Genomic DNA, 20,841 nt, shown 5'->3' on the forward strand with positions numbered 1-20,841 from the left:
ACAAAAGCATTTTTACTACACAAGTATTAGACTCTTAACATTTCCCACTGGTTCTTTCCTAAAATGTCTGTTTCAGTGCTCACAGTCCCATCTCCTGTCTTCTGTGCCATTTACTTTATCCTTCAGGTCTCTTAGCATGTTAAACTTAGTTCTTTATCCTGGTCTGGGAAACCTAGCACCCTTTTCATACCAGACTCTGGTTCTGATGCATACTTATTTCTTCAGACCTGTGGGGGGGTATTGGGCATGTAGTGTAACTTGCATGTTTTTCTTGATAGCTGGATGTAATGCACTGAGTGAAAAGAACTGCTGTAAACAACTCTTGAGCCATGCTGCTAAAGGTGTGATGGATGTGAAGTGTTCCCCATTCCTGTGATGAAATCTCAGACCTCTAGATTATAAACATCACAAGTGCTTTTTAGTTTTTCTCTCTTTTAAAATCCTAATAGGTTAGACTGTAGGGAGTTTCTCTTGAAGACAGACCTAGATCGGACCAGAGTACTAACCTGATGTATTTCACAGTGGTTCCTTTTTCCCTTCTGCTATTAGCACAAGATAACTTTTTTCAGGTAATAGAGACTTGGAGGTAAAACTCAAGAGCATAGAGGTGGATCACTATGAAGGTTCCCTCTGGTACTTTAGTCTGTAGATTTGTCCATACCTAGTAGCATCTAGCAACTCAACTGCAGTTGGATTTTCCCATCTCAGCACTGGTTCCCAGGGTGATTTCTGCTCCAACATGTTACAGTTCTAATTTAGTGGGCATTAGTTTGCCCATAACCTTGCTTTTCTTTCTTTAAAATTTTATTTATTATTTTTATGTGTATGAGTGTATTGCCTGCATGTGTATAAGTGGACCCGTGTCATGCAGTGCTGTGGAGAATAGAAGAAGGTGTTGGATCCCCTGGATTCGGAGTTACAGATGGTTGTTAGTCGCCATATGAGTGCCTGGAATTGAATCCAGGTCTTCTGTAAGAGCGGTCTGTGCTCCTAACCACTGAGCCATCTCTCCAGACCCCAACCTTACTTTTCTTATGTATCTAAGATTTCATACATCTGTTTGTTCAGCTTTTTACTTTGGTTAGGACAGAGTGATGATTTTGAAGCTCCTTACATGTGGAAGCAGAAACCAGAAGACTGATTCTGCAATCAGAAAAAAACAGGTTGAGAAATCATGAAAGAAAAGGAAAAAGCAAGAAAATATTAAATATATTAGCAACAAGATAGCAAGCAAAAGTTTAGTATTTTCCCTAGTAAAGAGCTCTAGAAGTCTTTTTTGAAGAAAAGAAAGACAAAGACCCAAATAGATAAAAGAACAAAGGGAACAAAAGTGCAAGTACAGATGGATAATAAAACATGAGAATATATTCAAAAGCCGTAACTTATCAAATAGATGCAAAGAATGTCAGGAGGTAGAAATTTTCTTCTCGCAGCTTAGCAAGGATTAAAGAAACGCCAATGCTGCTGAATGTGGTAGGGACAAGCATGACTACAGTAGGGTATAAGGGGCATGATTTCTTTGGGAAAACAATTGTGTGATGTTTTAAAAATACTCAAATATTTTAAATCTTGATGCGTGTTTGTGTTTCTCTCTCTCTCTCTCTCTCTCTCTCTCTCTCTCTCTCTCTCTCACACACACACACACAAGCACATACGCATGAGAGACATGCATGTGGAAGTAAGAGGAGCTTCAGGTGTTAGACCTTGTTGCTTCCACCTTTTTTTGAGCCAGGGTCCTGCTTCTGGTAAATCTCCTGTCTCTCCCTCCCACCCCACTGTAGGAGTGCTTGGATTACAGATGCATGCTACCGTGCACAGCCAAGTCCAACCTTAGGTCTTCACACTTTCAGAGCAAGCACTTAAGCACTTGACCTGCTGAACCTTCTCCTCAGCCCTTAAATACTTTTTAAGATTGTAAGACCAGGGATGGTAGAGCACGCCTTCAAGCCTAGCACTCGGGAGGCAATGGCAGGTGAATTTCTATGAGTTCAAGGCTAGTCTGGTGTACACAGTGAGTTCTTTGCCAGCCTTTTTTGAGTCCCTATCTCAAAAAAGAAAGAAAAAAAAGTCTCTTCTAAGAATATGCCCTAAGAAAAAAACATTTTGGTCATAAAAATATTCACTGCAGCATCATTTCTAAGGTGGCAAATTTGAAGTGACTTTAGTGAAATAAGTTATAAAAATTGTGATGTAGCCATATTGTATAATATGAAGCATCTGCAGTTTAGATCTATTACGTTACAATTTTAAAATTATTTTACAAACAGTACATCTGAAAGGCTAGGGAAAAATATATCAGAATAACCCGGGTTTCAGCTAGCTGTTAAAGTTCTGAGTGAATCTTTTTTGTACTTTGTATATTCACAATTTTCTGCAGTGAGTTCCTTTATTGAATCAGAAGTGAAGTACTACATTTAAAAAAGGATCTCTCATAGGATTCTGGAGGACAAGATGTAGACGTATGTGAAACTAGAGAAAAGTAATCCAGGGGCTTTAGCAGCGTTCTACTCATAGGTGGTGAGGCTTGGCTGTGTGAGGAAGAGGCGGTCGAAACAGAAGATTCCAGATCCTAGAGAGGTTTTGCAGAGTAGTGGGCCCTTGAGTGCTTATATCTGGAGCTCAGAAACAGGTCTACTATGAACATTTAGGAGTCATTGTTAGCCTATGCTTTTGAGTCTTGGCCGTGAAAGACATAATCCTCAGGTACCAAGTCTTTTTTTAAATTTAAGATTACTATATTTCTCTTACTACATCCAATGAAGACTTAAATTTTAAAATCTGTTAATTTACTTTCTTAAGATTAAACAACTGTATACAATATTGTATGTAAGCCTTTGTTCTTTTCATTAGATTTATAGGGTAAAGGATTGGTATAATCTACCCTTTAGGAATTTTGTAGTAGACTTGACATTAAGGTCACTTTTTTTTTCTTTTCCATTTGGACAGCCATTTAGATTTCTGACTTAAATACGTGTGTTTTATGTATACCCAGAGTTTCCCTCCAAGAGGTTGAGAGTTCTGATTCGAAAATTTTTTTTAGAGGAAAGTAGGTTTCATTATAAAATCAATATAGTTTTTAAATCAGTGCTTGTGAGTATATATATACTTCAACAGAATCTTTTAATGCTGATTCTTTCTCTTTACACTTGTGCTACTAAAGTCTCTTCCACTAGACCATCTAAGTTGGTTATTTTAGCTGATGTGGTTTCTAATTAAGTCTTTGTGGTTGAGGGAGCTCCCTGTGGCATGTCTACTTTAGCATTTAATTGCTCCATGAATTCCAAATTAAATTCTGTAGTACTTCATTTTGGTCTGCTGGTGAAGCAGAGATCTTTTCAGCATGGCCTGAGAAGTGCTGTACTTATGACAGTTTGAAAGACCAGCATCACAGTCTTGAAAAAGTTAGAACTGTTGCACTTAACAGATTAACTTTTTATCACTTCAGCATAAAGTTTAAAATGTTATCACACAGCTAAATAAAAGAATGCCAGACACATAATAAGTTCTCTATATTTATAGAGTAAAGCATTTTTTTCTGTCTTGATTTTGTGGTGAATCAGATTATTTTGTTTCATAGAGAACAAAGTCTTGAGAGTTTTTAGGTGAATGTTGAATGCCAAGTAACAAAAATGACTCTCTGTTAAATAGATACATTATAAGATGTTCCTGTGTTGGAGTGACAGGCTGATTAAGAAATTGCTAAAGTATGTTCAAGTTCTACATTATCTCGAGGACAATTTTATTTCTTGAATCAGTAGTGAGAGTGTTTACACCCATAATTAGGTGCTTATTCTTTACACTGTGAAATAATTCATGGAATCATGAGACAAAGGGCAAGGCTTAATAACTCAATTTTAAAACCAGCATTACTTTAGTCATACAGTCTTTGAATACCCTTCAGAATTCCAGTTGTCTGTCACTTCATTTCTTGGTGATTCAGTAGTACTCAGAATAGAATTCAATAATTTTCAGGGACAAGGACAGACTCAACATTAGGCAGTGAGACTCCAGAAGTTTTGAATGTTCTACAATGGCACTGGTAGAATCTAAAATAATAGTAACTGAAATAGACAGTCTGCATGGGCTGTATTTCTCATAGCTTTCGCATAGAGGGTTTCTACTTGAACCCGTGATTACATTTACCTCCTCATGGAGAGTCAGGAAAGGTCTAGCATCTTCCGTAAGGCGGAAACTCTAATGATATCCCCTAGTGCATAAAGCTGAGACTCCAGAATGTATCATCAGAGTAAGGATTAAATTTCAGCACTTGAGTATTTAGTCATATGCTCTGTAACAAAATAAGAAGTCTACATAAGGCACTAACACTGATTTACAAAGGATAGAGTCATTCAAGGAAAAGCACTTATGCTATATTTTTAAATTTATTTTGATTATCTTTTAGCTGTGTGTACTTGAGTCTGTGTGTATGTAGGTAAGCACATGTGTGGGTTCCTATGAATGCTAATCTCCTAGAGCTGGAGTTATAGATGGTTGCAAACTGTCCAGTGTGGGTGCTGGGAACCAAACTCTGGTCCTCTGGTAGACCAGCAAGCTCTCTTAACCACTGAACCATCTCTAGCTCCCACTTGTACTGTCATTTGAGTTGCAAACTTAAAGTAACCACTTTTTTCCTGGAACCTTATTCTTGATAAAAATGACTTAATCCACAAACTATGTTTATTCAGCCTTAGAAATTTATCATAATTAAACAGAGTGAATTTAGCACTTAAAGTTAAGCAACTAAAAGCATATTCATCTTTGGTAAAACTCAAGATTTCAGTAGAAAGTTAGAATTTCAAAAACCTTGTACCTATCTCCCTCGGTTACCAGGTTATTTTGTATAGGAAGTATATTTATTTATAAAAACATGTTAACATGACTTTATAATTTTAAATTTATTTTCAAAATTTCTTATTTTTAACAAAGTGCTGATAGATATAGCCCACAGAATAGAATTTCTTTAGAGTTCTCAAAGCATATGTAAAAAGGGTCTTGCAACAAAAACACTTGGGAATTGTTGATTTAAACTGTCCAGAAAAAGGCAGTAGTTATTAAATTGGATTAATTTTTTTCTGACAATATGCTGTTTACAAGAGACAGTTCTAAAATAAGAGGAGGTTAAAGGTCAGGAGGAGGAAGAGGAGCCCCTGGTTGGAGAGTGGTTTGTGTTTGACAGTGAGTCGTTGATTTTTTTAGTTGGACACAAGTCCCCTTCCTTCCTAATTCTATATCTCTAGCACCTAGCTTCCCCACAAAGTGCTTTTTGAAATAGTTTTCCAAGGGTTTATTGATTGCTTACCACTTTTACTTCCCCATCCTCCACCTACGTGAATCTGATAAAGAACCCTAATTTTGTTCCATTTTTCTTATATTCTTTTACCTTATCCATTTATCTTATATTCTGTGCTCCATTAGTGACCCATCTGGCCTGAACACACCTCTGTCCAGCTCAACAAATGGAATAGGTTGTAAATGGCAAGTCACTCCACACATAGGAAACCTTATATCCATCCCTCTTCCTCTTTCTTATAAGAGGAATACATTTATGAATGGTAAAGAAAAAAATAGAAGAAAATAATGAAAAAATATATCACAGTGTTTGTGGTAATGTCCTAAAATTATAATTCATTTGTTCACTCAAGAAATATTTATTGAGCAGTGAGTTTAAAGCTAGGGTACAATGATAAAATACACAAAGATTTCTGCCTTCATTGAACTTATAGGGTAGAGAAAGAAGTGAGTGAATAAAATTTGTATGTTTGATAGTATGAACGAAGGAGGAGAAAATATAAAGAAGAAGATGATAAGATATTATACTGGGAAAGTAGTTGAAAATTTACTCAAGATGGTCAGAGAAGGCCTCTCTAGGGAAGAGAGTTTTGAGAAAAGATTTGAAAGGAATTGGAGAGCTAACTATATAATAATTTATGAGAGGAACATTCTCTGGTGAGGGAATACGGAGTACAAGGCCCTAAGAGAGACGTTAGTATACTGGAGAAACAGTGAGGAAGTCAGAATAGTGGAAGGAGTCTGAGAGCAAAATCAGGGCGGCCTGATCATGCAGAGCCTGCTGGTTCTAAGGCACTTGGATGCTGTGCTGGGATACTGGAGGCTTTGAGGGAAGGAGTGCTGTGATGTGACTTTTAAGTGTCCTTGTAGTTGCTATATTGGGAATAATTATAAATAAAGTCAAGGGCAACAAGGTATCAGTTTACAGTTGAGAGAAATGACTTAAAAAATTGTATATCCAGGGGCTGGAGAGATGGCTCTAATTTCAGGATATCTGACACTCTCTTCTGGCCTCAGTGGGCAAAATATTCATATACATAAAATAAAAATAAGTAAATCAAAAAAAGTTTGTATATCTGTGTGTGCTCAGAATGAGGGGTGATGAAATCAAGAGGAATTTGTCATAGAGTCTGTTGGGATTTTGCCTAGATTTTGAGCAGCTTCTCACTTATTTCCTGTTTTGTATGTGTTAGAAAATAGTCCATGACCCAGTTTTTGCTCCTTGCCCTCCAAGGTCGACTAAGGTCCAGGGGACTATGGAGCATATCTCAAAATGTCCTGTAACTGTGATGAATCACCTGTCCTCTTGATCAAGGAGTCCATGGAGACCCCACAAAATGGACTGAACCAGTGTTCAGTCTACAAAGAGGAGGGTCAACACAGAGGAAACATTTCCTCCATGCTTCCGAGTGAAGCCAGCCACGGTCAAGTAAGACCTTTGACTTATCTTCACATAGATGGAACTGGTAAAAGAAAGGAGCCAGGGGCTCCTCCCAAGCCCATGTGACCCCTGAGAAACAGATCCTCAAAAGACCTTAAGAGTAAAAATAAATTGGTTTATCTGGGCCAACTGTTATGGCCTTAAACACAGAAAAGGAAAGTATAACCAAAGATTAAAGTAATCAGTATAATTCTTTAAGAGTCCATGTGCATAGCTAAAGGCTACATAACAAGAAACAATGCCAGACAGGAGATACCTTCCTTTGAGTTGTTGGCCAGGGTGGCCCAAGAGACTCCCAGACAGTAACCCAGCATAGAACTTGGAAAATGAACAGCAGACCCCAATCTTATCTAAAGGAATATTGGCAACTGATTGCTGCTAGATGAAGAAGAGCTGATCTTCCTAAAACAGGGAACTCTAGATAGACTGACTAGACTCAGTAGATGAACAAGCACTGGGGAATGGCTCAGGGCACTGACAACACAGTGGACAGTAATAGAGATGACAGAGTATATGGGCTTCAGTTGGGGGGTGGCTATGGGAGGGCGCCATGTGGAATGTGGGTATATAGATGAATAAGATTATTTGGGATGTTCTGTATGAAATACACACACAAAAAATCAATCAATAAAAAATGAGTTATATTTGAGGAAGAAGCATAAAAATTTACTTCATGTTAATTAGTAGATGTGAAAAACATTACCTTTGAAATCTACCTGATGACTTTATATCCATGCTCAGGTGCCAAGGATCTCAGAAAGTGATTGACTATGACTAGTAATAAACAGATACATAGATATTAGAGATGCATGTGCAAACATCTAAGTGTTAGTTGCATTAAAAATGAGTTTTTCTGTATGATACAGTATATTTTAAAATGAAATGGAGATCTTTGTTAAAGGCTAAAACTTCATTCAGTTTTATGTCTTATAGGGTTTTTACTTAGTACAATATTGCAAAACTGAATTAATTCAACTGTGAACCTAAAAGTTTACAGCCAAATTTGAAAGAGATACGTCTTTGCTCTGGAAACTATTATTGAATATGCCAATGCTGTTGTAATGAAATGCTTCTACTGATTATATGGTTATTAAATAAATAATTAAAAAAAAGAAAGTAGTCCATGACCTCACATTTGAATTTCTTTGTTTTTACTTTTCCTTATCACACAGGAAATAAACACTTGGGCACTATAGGCTAGTTTACATAAAAAACTGGTCCTGTTGTAAATAAAGAGCAGTATATGTATACCAGTTAGATACTTTCTAAGAACCCATGGATCATTTATGTAATTTGATCTTAAAAATTGTCTCAGTACAGCAGAACATGGTGGCAACACGCATTTACTCCAGGCACTTGGGAGACAGAGGCAGGTAGATCTCTGAGATCAAGGCCAGCCTCGTCTACAGAGTGCATTCCAAACAAACAAAAAAAAGTGTAAATACATTTTGAAGGATTATAACTAAATAGATCACATTATGTGATATTGGCACAATTAAATAGTAATCATTTTTAAAAAGTAGAAAAGCCCCTTATAAATGAAAAAATGTTTCAAAGAACCTGAGATGAAATTAGAAAATATCTAACTACAGAGTAACAATACAGAGTATTTCAAATAAAATGTGAGAAACATAGTTGAAGCAGTGCTTGGATAAATATATAGTCTTCTTTTCTGGTTTTTGTGTGCAGGTGTGTGTGTGCATATGGAGGCCAAAGATCAATCTCTGGTGGTGTTCCTCAGACACCATCCTCATTATTTTTGAGACAATGCCTTTTACTAGCCTGGAACTCATCAATTAAAATAGACTGGTGGGATTCGCAAGCCCCCGGGATCCACCTGTTTCTTGTTCAACTTTTTTTACTTGTATTCTGGGGTTCAAACTCTGGTCCTCAAGCTTTACATTTTACTAACTGAGCTATGTCCTCAACCCTGAGAAATATTTAGTCTTAAATGCTTATATGGGCATTAGATATTTAAAATCTACCCGAAAAGAAAATAATCTTAGAAGATCTTTAGAGTTGCCATTAATCATTGAAGCAGAGCTTTCCAAGTGTTTCTGGCACACAAAGTCTCAGTTCATTTAATGAGGCTAATGTAAGCAACCAGGAAGCAGTTATGGCTGCTGGAGAAATGGCTCAGTAGTTAAGAGCACTGGATGCAGAGAACCCAAGTTTGGTTCCTAGCACAACATAGCACCTAACAACTGTCTGTAACTCCAGTTCCAGGGGATCCAATTCCTCATCTAGCCTCCAAGGGAACTGTATGCATGCGGTACCCTTACACGCAGGTGAAACACTCATATACATAAAAACACAAATAATTTCATCCAAAACTGTAGGCATCCATCTTAGCTTTATGTTGCTATGATGAAGCACCTACTATTTAAAGAAAAGGATTTTATTTGGCTCTCAAGTCTAGAGGCTGAAGAAACCATGCAGCTTAAGCTGAATGCACCCTTAGTTACTTCAAAATGTGACCCGGAAGTACAAAGGGAAATAACCACATGCAAAAGGGTGTGCACATGGAAAAGGTAGTAAAGAGTGGTAAAGGCCATGCTCAGTCTTTTATAGCAGTTTTCTGGCAGAAACTAACCTAGTCATACAGAACTGACCCACTTGCCATTCCATAGTTTTAACGTATTCAGGAGGATGGCGCCCTTATAACCTAATCACATAAACACTACCATACTGGGGACTAAGCTCCCTCCACACAAGAAGCTTTGTGAGACAGACCATAACCAAACAGTAGCAGTGTCCAAAGCCAAAAATAGCTTTCAACATAAAGGACAATGCACACCACATCATGATTTAGTTGAATGATCCCCATTAATGTCTTACTTTTAGAAGATCTATTAATTTACCAGTTACTAAGATTAATGGTAGGCTGGAGAGTGTAGCTCATTGGTAGAGTGCATCTGAAGTGTGCACAAGATCCTGGGTTCAATTCCCAGCACTGAAAAAAAGATTATAAATACTTCAATTATTTTGAAAGAGAGAAGCATTTGATAAAAATTCATATCCATTAGTATAAACAAAATCTCAAAGCAAACTAGTAACTGAAGGGAACATTCTTCATTTATGAAACATAGATTTAAAAAGAGGAAACATACAATAAACATGGTACAGATAAAAGGCCAAAAGCACTGCTTTCAAGGTCAGGCACAATGCGTGGGTAGTTTTTCACTATACCTAGTCAACATCATGCTGAAGGTTCTAGCTACCATCAAGAAAAAAATAAAGAAAATTTAAGTAGTTTTATAGATAGGATGAATACAAAAATCTAAAGGAAATATGCTCTGAATTTAATGGAGTATTTTAAAGATTTCGTAGATGGGGGGCTGGAGGGATGGCTGTTCTTGCAGAAGATCAGGATTCAGTTCCCAGCACCCACATTGGAGCTAACAGCCAACCCAATTCAGCTCCAAGGGGATGCAATGCCGCTTTCTGACCTCCACGAACACTGGGTGCACTTACATACATGCAAACAATACACTCATACACATAAAAATAAAAATACTAAATAAAAGATTTGAAAGATTTCATAGATGCAACATCTATTTGAAATATTCATTTTCTTTTTGTATGCCAGAAATTGTTCATTCACAAATGTAAAAACAAAAAAAAACCTCTATCATTTATACTAACAATAGAGTACCAAGGAATAAATCTAGAAAAATATATACAGTCCCTGTGTGGACAAAATGATAAAACTTTGAGACTTTAATTATTTAAATAGGCATGTAGATGGATATACCTTATTGTAGAGTAATGAGACTCAATTTTGTGAGGATAGCAACTTACCCACATCAATCTATACATCTAATACAATTCCAATCAAAATCTTAAATAGACTTTTCATAGAACTTGACCGTTATGCTGAGTGAAGTATAGACGAACATTTCATGATGCCATTACATGAGGGAAAGATAGAAAGTAGAATATAAATATAGGCCATCTATATTTAAAGTTACTAGTTGCTTAGGGATAGGTGGAACTAACTTAATAGGACAGAGTTTTTACTTGGAATGTTGCAAAAGGTTTGGAAGCAGACAGTGGTGATTGTTAGTTGCACATTGTGAGTGTGAGTCAGAATCACAATTTCGTTCATTTTAAAGACTGAATTTTACTTTGTAAGAATAAATCTATAAAAACAGAGTCAGTGTGGGGCTGGGGAAGTGGCTCAGCTGTTAAGAGCTCTTACTGCTCTTCCAGAGGGCCTGAGTTCAGTTCTAGTATCCACGTGGGGCAGCTCGTGACCATCTGTTGCCTGTGTGGGGCCACTCCAGCTGCAGCGGATCTGACATGCACCCTTCCTTAAGCACCTGCACTCACACATTATTTCTACTGCTCTTGGGTTTGGCTTGTTTTTATTTTTCTGAGACCTTGCAGTGTGTCCGTAAGTTATTTATTTGGGTCCTTTCTGATTTATTTATTTTTTATTATGCGTATTGAGTGTATTGTCTGCATGTGTGTAAGTGCACCCAGGTTGTACAATGCCCGTGGAGGACAGAAGATGGCATCAGATCTCCTGGAAGTGGAGTTACAAATGGTTGTTAGCCGCCACGTGTATGGGTGCTGGGAATCAAACCTGGGTCCTCTGCAAGAACAGTCTGTGCTCTTAACCACTGAGCCATCGCTCCAGCCCAAGACCTTTCTAATTTTTTAAAATGTAAGCACTCAAAGCTGTAATACAGACTTTCTTTAGAACTATCCTTGGTATATTCCAGAGGTGGTGGTAAGTTGTGCTTGTGTGTGTGTATGTGTGTGTGTGTGTGTGTGTGTGTGTGTGTAATGTGTATTTTAAGTTGTGCTTTTTTGTTGTTGTTGTTGTTGATATTGCAGACATTTAAAAACCCTCCACCCCCATGTCTTCAATGCCGCACTGGTCATTCAGGAATATAGCATTTCATCTCCCAAGTATTTGTGTAGTTCTTACGGTTTTTCCTTTTTGTTTTTATTGTTTTTGTTTGTTGAGACAGGATCTTACTATGTAGCCTGCCTCTGCCCCTCCAGTGCTGAGCTTGAAGGCATGCATTGCCACACCTGCTGTTTCTGTGGTTTCTTTTGCTATAGATTTCTAGTTTTATTCTACTGTCACCTGATAAGATACAAAAATTATTTCTTTTGTATTTGTTAAGACTTGTTTTAAAGACAGTATTTCACATTTGTTGGATAGCAATCCTATAGATATCTTAAGTTCATTTGATCTATGATGTATATTAAGTCTGAAATTTGTGTGTGTGTGTGTGTGTGTTTGTTTGTTCTAGTTTGTTTCTCCATTGCTGTGACAAAACTCTCTGACCAATACCAACTTGGGGAGAAAAGGGTTTATTTGTCTTACCTCTCCCAGGTCACAGTTCATCAGGGAGCCCAAGGCCACTCAGGGCAGGAACGTGGAAGCAGGAGCTGGAGCACAGGCCATGGAGGATCCCTGCTTACTGGCTTGCTCCCCTGGCCTGTCTCAACCTCCTTTCCTATACAGTACAGGCTCACCTGCCCAGGGGTGGCACCACCCACAGTGGGCTGGATCCTCCCACATCACTCAAATAATCAAGAAGATGCCCCATAGACATGGCCACAAGCCAGTCCAATGGAGGCAATTCCCCAATTAAGGCTCCCTCAACCCAGGTATGTCAAGTTGACACTAAAGCTAAGCTATCCACCACAATGTGCTATATATGTGTATACATTCGTGTGTGTGTGCACACGCGTGTGTGTGCACACAGAGGCCAGAGGTCAATCTCAGGTGCTTTTTCTCAATCTCTTTCTACCCTTTTTTTTAAAAAAAGTTTTTATTATCTTTATTTTTATGAATATGAGTGTATTGCCTGCATGTTTGTGAGTGCACCTGTGTTGTGCAGTACCTGCAGAGGTCAGAAGAGGGTGTTGGATTCCCCTGGAGCTGGAGTTGCCGACAGTTGTTATCTGCTATGCAGCTAGTGCACTTAACCACTGAGCAATCTCTCCAACCCTCCACCTTATTCTTTGAGAGAGGGTCTCTCACTGAACTTGGAGCCCAGCAGTATGACTAGGCTGGCTGTAAGTGAGATCCTCCTGTCTGCCTCTCCAGCACTGGGATTACAGGCATGCACCACCATGCTTGGCTTTTTCCATGAGTTCTGGAGATTGAACTTGGGCATTCATGCTTATGTGAAAACACTTTACTCACTGAGTCATATCCTCAGACCATGAATGTGTTCTTTAAGTCTGAATGACTTACCAAAAGTGGGGTATTGAAGTTACACACTATTATTGTATTAAGATCTATGCATCTTTTTATGTACCTGCTTATTTTAAGGAATTGGGAGTCCCAGCATTTGGTACATATATATTTAGAACTGTTATATCTTCTTGATAGATTGTTCTCTTTATTACTGTGCAGTAGCCTCTTTATCTTTTCTGGCTAATTCTGGCATGAAGTTTACTTTATCAGATATCAGAGTATCAGTACTGGCTTGTTTTGGGCTTTTTAAAAAATTAATATTATTGATTTTCATTCTTTCACACTTAAATCTCTATGTGTCTTCCAAGGGAAGTGTGTTGGAGGCAGTAGATAGATGGATCTTATTTTTTGATCAAATCAGCCATTCTTTTTTTTTTTTGGAGTTTTTGAGACAGGGTCTCCCTGTAGCCCCAGCTGGCCTGGAACTCACTATGTAGACCAGGCTGGCCTTGAACTCACAGAGGTCTGACTGCCTCTACCTCAAGGCGTGTGCCACCACGCCTGGCTAAACTGGTCTTTTTTTGAGACAGGGTCTCCCTGTAGCCCCAGCTGGCCTGGAACTCACTATGTAGACCAGGCTGGCCTTGAACTCACAGAGATCCCCCTGCCTCTGCCTCCCGAGAGCTGGGATTAAAGGTGTGTGCCACCAGAGTTAAGGCCATCTATATTTAAAGTTAGTATTGAGTTTTGCAGATTCCTCTAATTTTCTTGGTTGTGTTCCTGGTTGGTTGGATTATTGTTTGTTTCCTTCTCCCTTGTTCATATTAGGGATATGCTATTTAATGAGTCAGACATGATTAATTCTTTCCTAGCTCATCTTTTTCATCTGTTCCTCTCCTGAATGCATTCTTTCCTGTTCTCATGATTGAGACTGTCTTCCTCTCCTCTGTGTTTAGGATTCTTTTAAGTATCTTAGCTTGGTGGTCAGGAATTGCTTTAGTTTGTACTTACCTTTATTTCTCTGTCAAGATAACTTTGCTGGATTTAGTCATCTTAGTTGGTAGTTAGCTTCACGGGCTTAAAATATATTATCCTGGCTTCTAGGATTTCTGCTGAAAGGTCTGATGCCATTCTAATGTGCTTGCTTTTGTGAGTTGGCATTTTTCTCTTACAGCTTGTAGTAACTTTTTCTTGATTTCATAGTTTTGGCATCTTGAGTATGATGTGTCATGGACAGACCTCTGGTCATGTCTGTTGGGGTTATTAACTATCTTGTGCTTGGCTGTACATTTCTTTCCCTGTATTTAGGAATTTTTCTCCTATAATTTCATTGAATAGTTTTTCTATGCCTTTGGTTTTTAATCGCTGTTCTCTCTACTATTCCATGGATTCTTAAGTTTATTCTCTTGATTATGCCCCAGAGTTCTTGAAGTTGTGTTCATGCTAATTTCTTGATTTCTTTTTCTTCTTTTCTTCATTGATTCCTGACAGTACTTTCTTGACTTTGTCTATTTCTATTTTTTGGGTGGCAGGGGGCTTGGAAAAGTCTATTGGTGATGCTTTTTACTGTGTTTTTGAACTTGATTTGTTGAGCTTTTCCATTTCCAATGTTTCTGACTTCTTCCTCGTCCCCTTCAAAATTTCAGTGTCCTTGCTGACCTTCTCTGGGTTCCTGACTTTCTTCTTCTGGTTCTGGATTGCTTTCCTTAATTCATTTGCTTGTTTGTATCCTTTTTGAAGCTGTTGGTCATTTTTATAACTAAACTTTTGAATTCTTCATCTGGCATTTTACCCATCTCAGTAGCTTTGGATTTGATAACCGAGAAGTCATGTTTTGGAGGAGTCCTATTGCCTTGACATTTCATGCTTTTGTGTTGCAATTTATACATCTGTTGTTTAGGACATCTCCTTCAGTGTTATTGAGGATCTTAGTGAGTGGATCTCTCTTGAAGTCTCAATCCCCATTACTACTCAGAGAGGAGAAAATAAACTGGTTTTGGAGAGGGGTCTTCCACTTCCCCTCTGCCCGCTGCAAAGCTACATGGCTCAAGCCTTGTGGTGCAGCACTCCTATTCAATGAATTACTTTGCTCTTTTCTTTGACCTCTTCTCATTTGCCAAGTGACACAGAGGCAGCTTCTAATCCATCATCTTTGTCTTGAAAGTTTTACTAGGATCATTTCTAAGATGGGAATTGCTTATATTCATAAGATACGCATGAATTCAACTTTATAAAGTAATGTTAAATTGTTTTCCAAAGTGGCTGAGTTGAGACACTCTTCAGCAGTATAAAAGGGTTGTTTTTCATTCTAACCACAATATTTGATGTTCTTTAACTTTTAAAACTATTTGTTGGCCAGGTGTGGTGGCACATGCCTTTATTCTCACCACTCAGGAGGCAGAGGCTTGTGACAAGTTCTTTGTGAGATTGAGACCAACTTGGTCTATATAGGGAGTTCCAGAACTTGGTCTATATAGGGAGTTCCAGACCAGCTGCCCTGTCTCAAAAACAAACAAACAAACAAACAAACAAACAAAAAAACCTGTTAATTTGAGAGAGTAAAACAGATTTAGCTGTAGAAATAAGTGCTAGTGTGTCACATTAACTCAAATTTGTCTGATTTCCAACTCTATATAAGCTATCTTTCTATAGCAATGCCAGTAGTTAATGAAAAATGAGAATGAAGTTTTAATATTTATTTTAATGAATTTTCTGTAAGAACTTCTTTAGGGAAATATTTCTGAAAATGTGATTTTTAGCTTAACTGGATCAGGATCACCCGATTGGGGTGGCAGTACAGTAGAGGGATGAGAGAGAAGGAAAAAAGGGAGAAGACAGGAAAGAAAGATTGAATGTGGTATGTGTTTCATGTTAAAACTATCTGATTCCTGGACCCATTTGTTGCTCTACTAATTTAGAATGAATAGGAATGCAATCCAAGAATGTGTACATTTTTGTGTCAGCTCTCCTGTTTTTATTTTGCTTTTAAAGAAACATTATTCAATAATTTGCACTTAAGTAAAAGAGCAGAATGTGTTTAGAACTTAGTACATTTTATTACCTGTAGCTTCAAAGATAGTATTAAATACTTAACCAGAAAAGGTTTTCAGTATAACTCTAGTTCTAAAAAGATTAAATAGTGAAATTGACAGAATATCGATTATTTTAAGAATCTATAGCTTAAAGGGAGCATCCTTAAACACAACCTTCAAAATCATGCATATTTTTGTTATGCTAATTTCATTGTTTATTTTGCTAGAAAATTAAATTATTATATTAAGGGATTAATGTCATACTTTTGTGAACAGAAAAAACACTGAAAATAATAAAAGTGTCAGTTTGTGTGTCATGCTTTTCAAACAAGACTTTAAATTCTATATTATATGTAAAAGCTGTTAGCTATTCTAAAGGCACAATAAAAGATTATTGTTCATATCAGTGTAATATATTGATATTCCCCAACTGTACCTTTTCATTTTGCACATTGTCAGACCTTGGGCCTTAATCTTATCCTTTGATTGACAGTAGCGACCAGGGAAAGAACACTTGTATTGTTAGGGATAGTCACGTCTGTTCAACTTGATTCGGTGAGGGTATTTGCATATTCTTAAGTATTTCTTCTGAGAGGGCTTAAATCCTTCTCAAGTGCTTGATGTGTTTTTGAAATTCATTCATAAGGTATCTACATGCACTAATAGTTCTGTATAATATTGCTGTGAATAATCTGACAGATATGACCACATTTTAAAACAAGGTATTCTTTAGGGATGCTACATCATATTTTGCTTATCCTGCTAGGCAGAAATGTTAGGTTTTTGAAAATGTCTTTCAATGCTTTAAATAAGTATAGCTTTACTTCAGACAAATTTGTCTCTCACAGTACAAATAAAGATTTATTGAACAGTAATGCAGTGATATTAATCACACAGCTTGGAAATTAAGCCTTAGTCAACCTTTAAAAAATGGCATAATGACCTCTGATTTACATTATTACAAATTATCTTACATCTGAATGTCTCCTTTCCAGTAGAACACAGTCAAGGATCATGTCTTATTCATCATCTATGTCTCCAAAATTTTAGCCGGGTGTGGTGGCGCATGCCTTTAATTCCAGCACTCATGAGGCAGAGGCAGGCAGATCTCTGTGAGTTCAAGGCCAGCCTGGTCTACTTAGTGAGTTCCAGGACAGCTGGGGCTACAGGGAGACCCTGTCTCAAAAAGACAAAAAAAAAAATGTATTTTATCATAGTTAATTCCCAATTATTATTTTGCTGTTCTATTCTCATTGATCTCCTAGGCCCTTATTCTATAAAGAGCAGTTGTGAAACACAGTGACTTATTACCGGAATGTTAAACACCTTTAAACTTAAACAAAAGTTTCTTTCTTTGTTTCATTTCTGATGAATTGGCACTAGCTGTTTTGAGAAGAACTTTTGAGGTCTGCTGGGATCGATAAGCAGTATTGCCGTGGGCTTGAGATCAGAAAAACTGTTCTTCCTTGATATATGTGATCTTAGAGAAGGGAGAGAGAATTATAGAGTAGAATGATAGAAAGGTTTTTTGGGGGGGGGAATAAGGCTCAAATCAGAGAGCAAATAGAATTTAGATGCTATTGTAAAAGTAGTGGAAAAATGTAACCTAGTCTAGGAGGTCCATAAAAATCATAGATTTAATGAAAAAATGCCACTAGGTTACATTAATATAGTCAAAGAAAGAAAAGCATTTGTTGAATATTTACTGTGATACAGATCCTTTTCTCACACCAGTCTTGGCGCCTTTCTTTTCTGTTGTTTGTTTGTTTGTTTTTGAGGCAGTCTTTTATGTAGCTGAGGCTGACCTTGAACTCATGATTCTCTTGCTTCCATCTCCCAAGTGCTGGGATTATAGGTGTGAGTCAGTGTGCATGACTCTTTACTAATTTTTATTCTGTGCTTTTTCTTTCATAAACTATTCAATGTAGTTTTCCCTGGGCCAGCTCTTTCCAAGTTTTTGTCTGCTTTATTATATATAAAAGCTGTAATGTAAGTTCATCACAACTTTATTATTGTATTGCCAGAATTCTTTGGTGAAGGAAATTCCTTATGATTTTTTGGTTTTTATTATTTGACTATAAAATAATTCCAAGCTATGTAATTATTTGTTGTCTTCCAGGAATCTCCTTCTGGTCGGAGGAAAGCTCTTGCTACTAGCAGCATCAATATGAAACAGTATGCAAGCCCTATGCCAACTCAAACTGATGTCAAGTTAAAATTCAAGCCATTGTCTAAAAAGGTTGTGTCTGCCACTCTCCAGTTTTCATTATCTTGCATCTTCCTTCGGGAAGGAAAAGCAACGTAAGTTTCATTAGTCAGATAAGCTACTTCATTCATACTGTGTTCCAAAACACCACAGGTACATAGCCTTTGACTCAGTAGTCTGGCAACATCCCATAGCATACCAGTCATTCTTGCTATTCTTTATTGCAGGAGCTGAGTTAAACGAACTCCTTGTTATTAATAAATTGTGTCTTCAGTCTAGAGAATGACAGTACTCTAACAATGATTGTAGCTGGTTTCAGTCTTTGAACTGGATCTTACAGGACTGTAAGCATTTGTTTTGTAGCTTATTGTCTTCATGATAGCACCCTATTTTCTGAAGTGCATACAGTTTAGTTTGTAGAGCTATTTAGTGCAACTGAGACATGACAAAAATTCAAAGTGAAGTTTAGGATACTAATGTTGAAAGAACTAAGCGATATTTTTGCCAATTTAGTTCTTTCAAAAAAAATTGCTTATTTAGGTACAGCTAGATAAACAACTTACTGTAATCTTTATCCTTCCAAAAATTATCTTGAGTTGGATGCTTTAGTGTATATCTGCTGTACCAGCAACAGGAGGCTAAAATTGGAGGATCACTTCAGTCCAAGAGTTTGAGAGCAGTCTGGGCCCCATACCCTTCTCAAAACCAAAAACAAAACAAAAATCACTTCATAAATGCTGAGAAAACACCATTCTAACGGTGTAGAAGGAAGTGAACATACATAAATCAAGGGGGAAAAAGTCCCATTCATGTGGTTATTGCATATAATTAAGTCAGGAATAAGTGCATGTGATGGAAGGTGAAGGGACAGAGTAAATGGAAATACTGTGCCTAGAATTTCCTATTAAAGTTAAGGGAGAAAGGCAGCCTGTGGACATTCAGGTCCAGTCTGAAACACATTCTGAACGTACTTGGCTCATTAGAATGTGGCTACTATGATTGGTGTTGTCTGCTTGACTGATAAGGCTGGATTCTGCACATCACTCAAAGTGAGATGTTTGGCACTCACCTATAAGGCAGCATATGACTTGGTAGGTAACAAGATTCCTCTTCTCAGAAAAGTTGTGGTGCCAGTGAGTGTGGTTAGTAGACAGTTGAGAATCGAGCATCTCAGTCTTTCCACTCAGGACCTTGAATACTGAGAAATAAAGATCAGACCCTGAAGCTTAAGCCAAATTGAAAGGAAAGGAAATGCAAGAAGAAGAGAGAAAACAAGTTCAGAGATTCATTGAGGGTGGCCTTCCTTCCACTGAGCAGAAGCAGTAAGTGAATCAGCACCATTCACAGCAGTCTGGGTGAGAAAAAAATTCAGCTAAACCAAAAGTTTCAATTGAATATGAATAGGAATTCACTGAGAACACCCTAAACTCCCCTTTCGCCTCCTCTTCCTTGCCTCCTCAACATCCCCAGAGAAAAATGTTCAGGGTTAAAATATGGGGAGGTTTAAGTTGTAAAATTAAGCGAGTTACCTTTTAAGAATGGTGTTCTTTTGAACTTATGTCTCTATTATTATTGTCACCATCATCATCATCATCATCATCATCATCATCATCATCATTATTGTTTATTCTATTTTATCTTTTGTTAACAGGGTCTTGCTGTGTAGTGTTGACTGTCCTGGAACTCATTATGTAGTCTAGGCTGGACATGAACTTACTGTGATCATCCTGGCTCTGCCTCCCAAGTGTTAGGATTACTGGTGTGTACTACCATGCCTGGCCTTATTATCTGTTATTGCTAAGTGAGAATTTGTAAGGCACTCATGAAGTAATAGATCTTTTCTTGCTTGTGTAGATTTTCTGTCATAAAATTGACTTAAAAAGAGGGAAATGATTTTGTTAATTGTAAGCCTATATGAGGTAAAATATAAAGAATTTCAATAATTGATTTAGTTTGCAAAGTTATACCATATTTAGAAGATAAGAAAAATAAAAAATAACAGCATTTACTGTGGCTGAAGGAAGTATACAAAATCAAAATTCTGTTTATTAAAAATATGTTTTGTTCACTGTAGTTTATTTGAAATTTAAAGTAAAAACAGATCAAGAAAATTTAAGTGATTTGATCCAAGATATTTAATATAAACCTTATAAATTTATAGCTAAATGTTTTGAGATTACAAATTTGTAGTTTGGCAAAGATATGGTGCTTGCTTTTTAAAAAGGCTAGACTTAGTTTTTAAGGTGATTTTTTTTTCCTGTTAACAATAGTTCATTAACTTTGGGGACTATGGCTCCACTGAAAAAAATTGCACATTAAAATAAGATTTAAATAGGATTTACAAGTGTTTACCACTTGATTTTCCTCCGACTCATATACCTAAAAGACTCATGTCATTATATTACGAATTTTTGTTCATATTCATTTTGGAAGTTCAATATTTTAAAGTTAAGATTTCATCTGATTTGCAAGCTATCCTACTGTTTCACAAAACAAGTTTTTGTTTCTGGCCTTAAAGACCAGGAAACTATACTTGATTCTCTGAGGGAAATATTAGTCTTCCATAGGGCTTCAGCACAAAATTACTGAAAACTCTTAACCAGTTAAAATTTAGTCTTGTTTACATTTTAATAATTAAACAAACATACCATTTAAAAATTAATAAAAAGCTGGGCATGGTGGCACATACCTTTAAACCCAGGACACAGGA

At 37.1% G+C, this 20,841-nt stretch overlaps 1 long non-coding RNA gene across 1 annotated transcript in view; it reads left to right on the forward strand.

The window, feature by feature from the left end:
• Positions 1-20,841, forward strand: part of LOC103738087 — a 93,741-nt gene that overhangs the window by 72,147 nt on the left and 753 nt on the right. Inside the window, exon 3 of the long non-coding RNA XR_607430.3 lies at positions 18,045-18,226. This is a non-coding gene — a long non-coding RNA (uncharacterized LOC103738087). The remainder of the gene's footprint in view (positions 1-18,044; positions 18,227-20,841) is intronic.

Source organism: Nannospalax galili, unplaced genomic scaffold (genome assembly GCF_000622305.1).
Source record: "Nannospalax galili isolate Female #2095 unplaced genomic scaffold, S.galili_v1.0 scaffold1850, whole genome shotgun sequence".
Taxonomy (NCBI): Eukaryota; Metazoa; Chordata; class Mammalia; order Rodentia; family Spalacidae; genus Nannospalax; species Nannospalax galili.